Genomic DNA, 12,891 nt, shown 5'->3' on the forward strand with positions numbered 1-12,891 from the left:
TCTCTAGGGATATTCTTTTTGGGCACTCCATTGTACTCCTGTTGAGGGTTATACTTTTAGTTTACCTTCAAGGAGAAAGGTTTTTATAATAACAGTTCACTGGGTTTAGCTTTGTTCACGTTCTCCATCTTCCCTTCCCTTTCCCCCAACTCCTTCCATCCCTATTGTCTGGGCCTCAGATTGCCTATCCAGTTTTGCCAGAAACTAAAGCTGATCCAGGTTAGGAACCACAGATGAATAAGAACATGTAACATTTGTCTTTCTGTGATTGTGTTCTCTGAGTATAATCTGTTTCAAGTCCATCCCTTTTCCTACAAATTTCATTGCATCATTTTTTCTTACCATTGAATAGAATTCCATTGATATATTTACCACAATTTCATTATCCATTCATCCAATGATGGGCACCTGGGTTGATTCCAGTTCTTAGCTAGTATGAATTGAGCGTCTATAAGCATAGTTGAGCAAATATCTCTGTGGTGAAGCAAGGAGGATTTAGGGTAAATACCCAGTGAGGGAATACATGAGTCTGTTGTTCTATATTGATATTTTTCAGCAATCTCCATATTGATTTCCATAGTGGTTGTACAAGTTTCCATTCCCACCAACAGTGAATGAGGGTTCCCCTTTCCCTCCATCCTCACCAACATTTGTTGTCATTTGATGTTTTTAATGATTACCATCCTTGCTGGAGTAAGGCGGAATCTCATAGTTGTTTTAATTGGCATTTCCTTGATGGTTAGGGATGTTGAAAATTTTCATAAGTGTGTGTATGCCATTTGTATTTCTTCATTTGAGAACTCTCTGTTGAGTTCTCTACCCCATTTTTTTTTTTTTTACAGTGGATTGTTTGATTTTTTATTGTTTAGCTTTTTTGAGCTATTTGTAGATTCTAGATATTAGGTCTCTATCTGTGGTATAGCTGGCAAACATTTTCTACCATTCAGTGGGTAACCTGTTGGCTCTGATTATGGTATGTTTCTCTGTGCAAAAGCTTTTTAGCTTCCTGAGATCCCATTGGTTGAGAGATTGTTTAATTTGCTGGGCTATTGGGGTATTGTTCAGGAAGTCCTTCTCCACTCCTATCTCATGGAGAGTTCCTCCTACTTTTTCCTCCAGTACTTGAAGAGTTTCAGGTCTTATATTGAGGTCTTTAATTCATTTGGAGTTGATCATTGTGTATGGCGAGAAGAGTGGGTCTTGTTCCATTTTTCCACATGTGGTTATCAAATTTATCCAGTACCATTTGTTGAAGCTATTGTCTTTTCTACAGTGTATAATATTGGCATTTTTGTTAAAGATCAAGTAGCTATAGCTACTTGACATAATATCTGGGTCTTCAGTTCAGTTCCATTGATCTATATTTCTGTTTTTATGCCAGTACCATGCTGTTTTTGCTACTGTGGCTTTATAGTATAGCTTTAGATTAGGTATGGTGATACATCCAGAGGTGTTGCTTTTGCTGAGGCTATGTTTGGATATTCAAGGCCTCCTACCATTCCATATGAATTTTGAGATTATTTTTTTCTACCTCTATGAAGAATGATGCTGGAATTTTTATTGATATAGCACTAAATCTGTATATTGCTTTTGGTATAATTGTCATTTTAACAATATTAATCTTACCTATCCAGGAGCATGGGAGGTCTTTCCATCTTCTCAAGCCCTCCTCAATTTCTTTCTTTAGTGTTTTTATGTTTTCATTATATATATCTTTCATATCCTTGGCTAGTGTTTTTCCAAGGTTTTTTTTTTTTTTTTTTAACTATTGAAAATGAAACAGTCTTGCTGATTTCTTTCTCTGTATATTTGTTCTTTGCATGTAGAAAGGCTATTGAATCTTCTGGCACTTTACTGGAAGAATTAATGACCTTTAGAAGTTTTGAGATGGAGACTTTCTGGTCGTATATGCATAGGATCATGTCATCTGCAAATAGGGCTAACTTGATTTCTTCCTTTCCAGTTAGAATTTCTTTCATTTAATTATTTATCCTGTCTTATTGCTTGGGCGAGGACTGCTAGTACTTTATGAAGAGCAGAGGTGACTGTGGGCACCCCTGTGTTCTTCCCCTTTTCAATGAGGACTCCTTAAGTTTTCCCCCATTAAGTATTATTTGGGCTTTAAGTGCTTTATGTATACCTTTTATTGTGTTGACGTATAAACCACCACACTCTCCAGTATTTTGATTGTAAAGTGATGTTGTATTTTGTCAAAGGCCTTCTATAAATCTATTGAAATGATAATGTGGTTTTTGTGATTAAGTTTATTTTTGTGGTGTATTATATTCACAGATTTCCACATGTTGAACCATCCCTGCATCTCTGGGATGAATCCTGATTGATCAAGTTGGTGATGCTTTTGATGTGTTGTTGAATTCAGTTGGTGAGGGTTTTCTTCAGGATCTTTGCATCTAAGCTCCTCAGGGATATAGGCATATAGTTTTCCATCCTTGTTGGGTCTCTGTCTAGTTTTGGTATTAGAGTGATGCTAGCTTTATAAAAGGAGTTGGGGAAAATGCCTTGTTCTTTGATTATGTGAAATAGTTTGAGAAAAAATGGTGTCAGTTATTCAATCAAGGTTTGATAGAATTCAGCTAAGAAGCCATGTAGTCCTGGACTTTTCTTTTGAAGATTTTTGATTACCTTTTCATACTTGAATGTGATTGGTTTGTTTAGGAGATTAATCTGCTCTGAGTTTAGCTTTGGTAGATGTTATTTGTCTGGGAATTCATCCACTTTTTCCAGAGTATCCAATTTTGATAAATAGGGGTTTTGGAAGTATGTCTAAAGATTCTTTCAATTTCATTGATGTCTCTTATGATTTTATCTTCTTTCTTTCTTTTCTTGTTTAAAAGTATGTTGTTAAGTCTCTAAGAGGGGGTGAAATTTCGAATGTGTCTCTTGTTTTTAATTGCTAGTTTTAAAGCATTGTAATCTTATGTGAGGAAGGAAGTTATGTCAATTTTCCTGAATTTATGGAGGCATGCTTTATGACCTAATATATAATCTATTTTAGAGAAGGCTCCATGGACTGCTGAGAAGAATGCCTGTTGTAGAGTTGGGCTGCAAAGTTCTGTAAATGTCTGTTAGGTCTAGTTGATTCATGGTGTTGTTAAGCTCTATTATTTCCCTGGTAATTTTCTGTTTGGATGATCTGTCTCTTGATGACAGTGGAGTATTGAAGTCCCCAACTATTAAGGTGTTGGTGTTTATTTCTGTTTTGTTGTCAAATAGGGTTTCCTTAATAAACCAGTGCACCTTTGTTTGGTGCATATACATTTATGGTTGTGATGTGCTCATGTTGAATCATTCCCTTGATGAGTAAAAAGTGGCCTTCTTTGTCTTTTGTGATTACTTTTGATTTGAACTCTATTTTATCAGATATTAATATAGCAACACATGCTTATTTCTTATTTCCATTTTCTTGGAAAAATTATTTCACACCTCCCACGGACACTGATGAGGTGTCTGACTTTAGTGGTGAGGTAGGTTTCTTGAAGGTAGCAGATAGAAGGGTCTATTTTTTTGTTCTACCCTGTTAACTTTTGTCTTTGGATGGATGAGCTAAGACCATTAATATTTAAGGTTTAATATTTAATTTATTTAATAATCAATATTTAATATATATAACTGTGAAGTTCAATTTAATCCCTGCCACGATGGGGTACTTAATGGTGTTTGTTGCATTCCTGGACTTTGTACTTTTTTGAGCCTTCTCTAGTTTTAGTTATTGTGATCTTCTTGGATGCTCTTGAGATTGATTGTTTGACTATTCTGTGTGGATTATTCCCTAACTATTCTATGTACATTTGGATTTGTGTCCATATAATCATAGAACTGATATTTTTTCATGGAAAGTTTTCCTTTCACCATCTATTATGAGGGGTACTTTCATTAGGTACAGTAGTTTGGGTTGGAAGCAATGCATCTTTAGACTTCAAAGTGTTCCATTCCAGGTCCTTCTGGTATTCAGGGTTTCCACTGAGAAATCTGAGGTAATTCTGATAGAATTTTCTCTGTATGTGGTGAGTTGTTTCTCTCCTACTGCTTTTAGCACTCTCTTTGTTTTCATTGTTAAGAGTTTTAACTATGATGTGCTTTGGAAAGTTTCTTCTTGGGTCTTGTCTGTTTGGTGTTCTGTGAACTTCTTGTATCTGAATGGGCCTCTCTTTCACAAGACTGGGAAGTTTTTCTTCAATAATGTTGTTGAATATTTTCTCTTTGCCTCTGGTCTGGATTTCTTCTCCTTCTGATATACCCATGATCTGGATGTTTGGTCATTTTAGGGTATCCAACAGTTGCTCATATTATGTTCTCTTTATGTTTTTGAACATAGCAAAGTTTTTGGACTTCTGATCAATTTCTTCTATCTTGTCTTCCAGCTCAGAGGTTCTGTCTTCCACATGAAGGATTCTGTTAATGGGGGGTTCTAGGTTTTTAAAATGTTTTATTTGATTTTTGTTTTCTGTTATGTTATTTTGCATCATGTCCATCTCTTTTTTGAGGGATGATTTCAGTTTGTGGTCTCATTTTTCCTGATGCTTCCCAGAACTAATTCTTGTCTTTGATCATTTCTTCATTAACTTTTAATCAGCTGGTTATTGAGATCCTTTATTTGTTGACTCACCTTAAATTCATTTATATCTCTTTTGAGGCTTCTCTGCTTTTTTTTTCAATTAAGTTAAACCTATTGACAAAAGATAAGTGCTCTAAGAGATGATTCTTCTCAATTTCATTTATGCAGTTGTTGTTTTTCTGATCCTTTGCTTCCAGTTCAGCAATTCTTTTGATCAGAATCATATAGCTTGTTGTGTTTTCATTCTGGGATTCAATTTTTTTTTTTTTTTTGTTTTGTGTGTGACTTCATTGGTAGCTTTCATTGTGGGACTAGGCATCCTTGGTAGAACTCTCCATTTTCTTACTTTCATTCGTTTTGTTGTTGTTGTTGTTGTTGTTGTTCATTATGGTTTGCCTATTTCAGGGGGAAAAGTCTTATTTTATTGAGGAAGAAGTACATATTTGTCCTGTAGGATCTTCAGTAAGTGTTCTATTTTAAATGTGAATCAGACTGGGATAGGATGGGGTTATAACCACAAATGAGAAGATTGTGGAGATTTCAGGTATATCAAAGGTACCTGGGGAACTGGGAATTGGGGAACTGGGAGCTCTGGCCTACTTATTCCACTTGCGTATACTCTTCTGCACAAGGGAACAAAGGGTTGGGGAACCAGAAGCCAGGAAGCTGGGGATCCAGGTACAAGAGGCCAGCTCCCACAGTGGCCTGTGCACCCTCTGGCACAGGTGAACTGGGATTTGGGAACCTAGAGGCCAGTCAGTCAAAAAGCTAGAGCAAAAGACCTGCGTTTTCAGCCCCCACACAGGGACTAAACCACCCCAAGCCAACAGCAGTGGTACTGGGACCAGGGAACTGGGAGGTGGAGAAGGAATCTGGAGCTCTGGCCCATTTGCTGAGCATGTGCATCCTCCAGAGCAAGCTATTGATGACTTCTTGCAGCACCTTGCATAACACTTTCTGGCATGAAGAAAGCTAACTGATAGGCAGGAAGTTTCCACTCTGTGCCAACTTGTTTGTTTGTTTGTTTTTTATGTCTTATAACTAAATTGTGTGGTATCTCCAGCAATAGGGATTTACAATCTAATTTTGGCAGACAACAAAGAACAATGGCAACAGCCAATATTGTTTTAGGAGACTTTGTGACCTCACTGAACAACTCATTTTGAGATATCTCATCCTTGGTGGTGGGATTTCAATACCCTATGGTTTCTGGGAGCAGTTTTATTTACCCATGTAGAGGACTTTCATTCAAACACTTATAAAAAATACTTAAGTTGGCCTACTAAGTAGTTTTCCATAAGGCTTTTTCACATGGCTTTAATTTTGGTTCATGTTCCTCCCACCCACACCCCTTTCTCATCCCCTTAATCCCTATCCCTGTTTATACCTTTCCCTCGTACTGTCTACTTTAATGTCCCATTTGTTCAGCAATTATGGTGCATAACCTTTCTCCACACTGTAGCCATTTTCTAGCATGCTAACCTGTACACACACTCATTCCAACTTATACCCATTAATTTAGAAATTTGAAGCTAGGATCCATATATTAGAAGAAAGCATGAAGCATTTGTGTTTCTGTATCTGGGTTACCTAACTCAGTTTCCAATTTCATTTTTTTTTATTAAATAGTTTTGCACTCAGTGAATACAGTCAAGTTAGTACCATTATTAGGCTCATCCATGTACTACACCCTCCCCGTATCCCCTTCTTGTTGAGGTATATGGGTTACGCAGTGTGGAGTTAGCCCACAGTTATGGGTAGGAGAAATGTCTCTGCATATCATGAACCAACATGTGGCTTTGACATTCTTTCCGCCCCCTCTTCCCCAAGATTTCCCTGAGCCATGTTGGGTTTATTTTTGGTCTGCTTCAGTGATGAGGTGTTAGGGGCCTCTGGTCCTCTGTATATCTCAAGACTGCTTTGGATATCCAGGGTCTTTGGTGCTTCCATATGAATTTTAGGGTATTTTTCTATTTCTGTGAATAATAGTGCTAGAATTATAATTGAGATTGCATTGAATATGTAGATTGCTTTTGGTAGGATGACTATTTTCACAATAAAAATCCTTGAAATCCATAAGTGTGGGAGGTCTTTACAGTATGTAATGTCTTCTTCAAATTCTCATGATTTATAATATTTTTATTTATTTGTTTATTTATTTTTTAAATTTAATTTATTAGTTTTCTTTTCAGTAAATACAGGCAGTTTGGTACCATTATTTAGGCTCATCTGTGATCTACTCCCTCCCATTAGACCCTCCTTGTTAATGAAAATGGGTCGTGCATTGTGGAGTTAGCCCCCAGTTATTGGTATGATAAATGTCTCTGCAAATCATGACCCAACATGTGACTCTGACATTCTTTCCGCCCCCTCTTCCGCAAAATTTCCCTGAGCCATGTTGGGTTCATTTTTGGTCTGCTTCAGTGCTGAGGTGTTGGGGGCCTCTGAGGCTCTGGCTCTCTGATTTGGTAGGAGTTGATTTTTCTCTGCGTTGGTCTCCTTCCCCTTTGTGCTGATATCCGGTTCACAGGAAAACATCACCCTTGCTTATTTTGCCAGTTGTCCTTAGTTTCAGTTGGGCCCCTTTTGAGGTATGTTGGGGCAGCTCTCTTCTTAGGATCTGCATCTATCTGGAAAAGAGAAGCAGATTCTCCAACGGAGAGTAAGTTAGCACCCGGAAAATTGAGATAACACTTACTTTTTTGATAGACAGTATGGTAGGTTTAGGCCCTCTTATACCCCGTGATCGATGGTACCTTGATATTGTAGAGTGGGCTTATGTTTGGGTATGGTTCAGACTTGTTTCCCAGCTCCAGCTATGGGTCTAGTACCACTGAGTGGATCAGTTAGCCAAATCAAGAGCAATTGGTTCCTCACCATGGCTGTGTACCACTATTAAACTTGTGTGGGCATCACAATCGGTTATTTGTTGCTAATTAGGTTAAACAATGTGTTGCTTGGACAGATCTTGGTCATTTCCCCCAGACGCCTATGTAGCACCTTCTGGCACTAGACACGCTAACTGTCTGGGGACTGTCTCTTTCCTACCCAGCAAGCACCTCATGGACTAGACAATAAGATGGATGGGAGGGCGGGGAGGGAATCAAAGGGTGGAAAAAAGTAATCTGGACCCAAACGGCAATGGTACCATAAAATTCTACTTCCTAAAAGACAGACCAAATGGCTAAACCTTCACTAGACCCTTACAGGAAACACCTGAACCACAAGAGACTGGAGAGGGTAGGATCAAGACTGACCTAAATCTCCAACATTTTCCCTCCCTCCCTCTCCCCCTCTCCCCTCTATCTCTCTCCTCTCTAACTCTTGTATATTAGTTATGTTTTTCCTCAATTTCTTAGTGGACACTGACCTGTAACCCCCACTTCCAGCTTGGGCCTACCATCCACAATGAAGTTTTGATCAGAGAAACCTACAAGGTTTCCCAAAACAATGACAGACTTCTGTCAGAGTACTTGATGACCCACCAAAGGCCAGTGGTAAGACCCTATTGCTGAAGACTCCATATGCAGCTGACATGTAAAATGGAATGATTTATAATATTTAAACTTATTTAACAAATTAAACTTGGTTTCATGTGTATTTTTTACTTCTCCCTGTTTCATCTCTTTTAGTTACTTCAAACTCACTACTAACACTGCTTAACTGAGAACTATCAGAGTTCATAAAGCCCTTTAAAGCCAACAGAAAACTTTTGAAAACAAGATAATTTATAAAAAACATACGATAGATATACGCACATTTGAATTCCTTTGGGGCTTCTGAGATCCATTTGTGGAAACTGAAGTTAAGCAGAAATATTTATACTTTTAAGTTTTAATCTGTTGCAGTAAACTTGTTGCTGAGACAAACATCCAACCAGAATAAACATATGGAAGGAAATGATTTGTTTCAGGCTTATAGATAGGGGGAAGTTCTAACATGACAGAAGAAGCTGGCCCACTCCAACATGCATCAGAGCAGAGATGCTTCAGAATAGGGAGAGACAGAAAAAGCCAACACCAGTAAACACCAACAAGCACAATCAGCCAGAGTTCCAGAACTGCTCTGAACACAGCTATTGGGTTGGACTCAGATCTGTCCCTGGTAACATACCTCTTAACTAGTAGGGCTCCACCCACTGGAGACTCAAGATTCAAACCTGGGTCTATGGGGCCACACATTTAAACCAGTGCATAATCATAACTGTAACACTAGTTTCACTATGTGAACAAAATCAGATTCCAAAGTCTACACTCTATTTCACTGCTTTATATGACAGTAGGACTAGACAACAGCTCATTGGGCGCTAGGCATTAGAGAAGAGAGGAGTTAATTACAAAGTCACACAATGGAATTCTTAGGACAAAAAGACTGTTGGGTATAGTGCTGTGGCTGTGGATACCAGTTGTCTTCTTATCATAAGGAGAATTTATAAATAAGAAAAGGAATAATTCAAATGAAATGTGATGCTAGGTTAGAGTAGCTATAAGTATGTGTGTTGTATATATTAACATGTTTTCCATAGTTTGGTTTCCTGAAAAGACCTGAATGCAATGACGTACTAGTAACAATGAGTACATTTAATGGGAATTTTATTTTTAAATACCACTGTCCAACAAAAGGGTACTGAGACCTATTGAAGGATGGTATACTATGCCTGGGCAATAAACAAATACAAGATTAACCTAGAGTACTACATAGTGCCAGAAAGTAAGGAAATACCAAAAGAATAGGAAAAGGGCCAGGGTGTAGAGACTGGAACATAGCAAAACACAGATGCTCAGAAGGCTTCAGGATATGAGAGTCAAGTGAAATCTGAGAAGCTGTCATTCATGATGAGGTATACAAGGCTGGTGCAAGGACTAGAATATGGGAATTAGTAGAAAATTATGTAAAATCTAAACAAAATCTGTGGTGCTGATAATGATATTATGCCAAAGTGAGTGTCTTAGTTTTGATAAATATCCCATGGTTCTGCAAAGCATAAATTTTGAAGGTGAGGGGAATTGGCTAAAGGGTATTAGAAAACTCTCCTGTCTTTGTAGTTTAGAAGTATTTCAAAACAAACAGTTTAAAACACTGGCTCAATTCATTGCTCATCTATATTACTGTCTATCTATCTTCATTTATCATCTTCCTCCTCACAATCCAGTCTCCACCTCATGACTAGATCTCCTAAAGCACAGATCTGCTCATTTGCTTAAAGCTATTTAATTCTTCCTCAAAGCTTTCAAAACCAAGGTCAGTTTCATTAGTTTATCTTTCTGTGAAGGCTAACGCTCTTTACATGTCACTATCATTGTTCATACTTTCATCAGTCTTAAGGAATGAGCTGGGGTTTTCCAGACATTTCAGGCTGCTTCATAGCTCCGTATTTCCTCACATTAATGAGAACGACCTCTGCTTTTTTTCTTTCATCACTTGTTATTCAAGTTCTTATTTTTCAAAATATTGCATATGCTTGGCTACTTCTGAAAAGGTTGCCCTTGTGTCAGTTCTAAAAGCTCCGTTCTCTCTACTCCCTTTGCACACTTGCCAAACTTTTACCATAAATGGTTTGCACTGTACTGTAACAGCTTATTTCTTTCTCTGGGTCAGGAACCATGATTTCTTATTTTTAGTTAGATTTATTGTGATATAATTTATATGCATTAAAGTTTACCCTATTTCATATATAGTTCTGTAGTTTGGACAATTGCATACAGCAATGTAATGAGAACTAAGAAAAACATATAGAACAGTTCTTTCTTTACTCTAGCTTTACTCCTGCTACTTCTAAAGCTGTCTCCACTCCACATGATTAACAATTTTTTTAAAATAACTTTGTTATTTATTTGTGCATGTACACACACACACATGCACACACATGCATGAACCCATGCACATGCCCCCCAAGGTTTCTTTCAACTGCCTCCCCCCAAAAAACACCACCAGATACTTGTACCACTCTTTGTGTCTGGCTTATGTGGGTGGCTTGGGAATTGAACTTTGGCTGGCAGATTTTAGCAAGCAAGTGTATTTAACTACTAATTTTTCCAGACCCATAATTATCAATTTTTTAAAGGACGTATTTACTTAGGTTTTACTTTTAGAGAGAGTGAGCGAGTGAGAGAGAGAGAGATAGAGAGAGAGAGAGAGAGAGAGAGAAAGAGAAAGAGAGAACTGGCACACCAGTTCTCAGCTGCTACAATAGAACTCCAGATGTTTGTGCCATCTAGTTGGCATGTGTGACCTTGTGCTTGCCTTAGCTTTGTATGTCTGGCTAATGTGGGATCTGGAGAGTAGAACATAGGTTCTTAGGGTTTGAAGGCAAATGCCTTAACTGCTAAGCCATTGCCTCAGCTCAATTATCAATTTTTATTTGGTCCTTCTAGTAGTAACTGAATTCTTGAATTTTGTTCTTTTGCCAAAGTGTTTTGGCTCTTCTATTTTCTTTGAAGTATCATGTAAACATTAAAACAAATTTGTTAGTTTCTATAAAACAGCCCTAAAGCAATTTTAATTGCTAGCACACTGAATCAACAAATGTATTTGGGAAGAGTTATATATTAACATTATCAAATCAGCCATTCTATGACCACATTTTATTTCTACACTTACTTGAATCATCTTTAGTATCTTTCACCAGGGGTTTAGAGTTTGTGGCACACCAATGTCATACATAATCATTAGATATATAATTATGTTATAATGTTTATACATGTACAAATGTTATTTATTTTTGATTTAATTTAGTGTTCATTGGTGTTACATAGTATAAAATTACCTTTATATATTTAACTTTCACACTGTAACTTCATTAATTTCTTTGCTCTAGTGTTTAAAAATCCTATTTTTACCTATTTATTTGAGAGATAGAGAGAGAAAGAGGCAGAAAGAGGGAGAGAGAGAATGGGCACACCAGGGCCTCTAGCCACTGCAAAAGAACTCCAGACACATGTGCCCTGTGTGTATCTGACTTACATGGGTCCTGGGGAACTGAACCAAAGTCCTTTTGCTTTGCAGGCAAATGCCTTAACTGCTAAACCATCTCACCAGCCCCACTCCAGTGATTTTTTAATAGATAATTTGGCATGTTGTACATTTATTTTCTATCCCACCTGATTACAATGACATAGCTTTCAATGTGATGTTCAGTAAAAAGGGGTGATGGCTAATGACCATATCACCTATTTCCATATTGAGAGAAACCATTCAATCTTTCATCACTAAATATGATCTTAGCTATAGATTTTTGTAGATAATATTTATGAAATTCAGTATATTTCTTCCTACTCTTAATTTGCCAAATATTATGATGAGGTTAATAACTTCTTCAAATGCTTTTTCTGTGCCATCTGAAATTATCATATAATCCTTATTATTTAGGCTATTTGTAAGGTAAATTACATTGATTTATTTTTTCAATTACTGAGTTAACCTGTCTTCTGTAGAGAAAATAACATTTTTCATACTATGTCATACATTTGACTTACATATTTTTCATTGAAAATTGCTGCCTTTTTATTAACACAGGATATTATTGCACATATTTTTTCTTGGGCTAGCCTCATGAAAAGTTGGGAATTATTTTCTGTCATCTATTTTCCAGAAGACTTTGTATCTAAAAGATACTTTGGAGGGGCTAAAGACATTGAGGACAATATTAACAGTCAACTTAAACTCAGCACAAATGATATCAGTGTGTTTTCCTTGGCTCTTGATTTGTTACTGATGCTGTCTAGTTGGAATAGTTTAGTTAGTCAAGCAATCAGCATGGCGCTTAAAGTGACCAAATGATTCTAGGAATCATTGCAGGAAATTCTAGGTGGACATATTTTAAAGAAGTTGAGAAGATTAAACATTAACATAACTTGATAAGGGTATGGTGGAAAGTATGTATTAAAGATTAAAGGTGGAGAGGAAGGAAGGGGAATAGAAAAAAGTACTGATAGTATATTTTATGTTCTCACTCCCAATATGACCAGTATGCAAGATAACACAGGCTAAGTAGCTCGAATTAGTCATTTTCAAATATATATATCATTGTATACTAGTTTATATACATTGTTTTATTTGACAATTAATATTTAACAAAAACTATAAATATATATTTTTAAAGAGTATAAAGAATATAATGCTTTCTAAAGAGAGAACATTTTACTTAAGGTTTCAGGTTAATTATTTCCTACCATCAAACATAATGTTATCTGTCTATGCTTATCTATAATGAGCTATTACATATATTTCATCCTTGAAATGTCTTTTTCCACATAGTATTACTGCCAAATATTGATATAAGTTTATGAATATATCACCCTAAGTCATATATTCAT

The sequence above is a fragment of the Jaculus jaculus genome, chromosome 6 (genome assembly GCF_020740685.1).
Source record: "Jaculus jaculus isolate mJacJac1 chromosome 6, mJacJac1.mat.Y.cur, whole genome shotgun sequence".
Classification (NCBI taxonomy): domain Eukaryota; kingdom Metazoa; phylum Chordata; class Mammalia; order Rodentia; family Dipodidae; genus Jaculus; species Jaculus jaculus.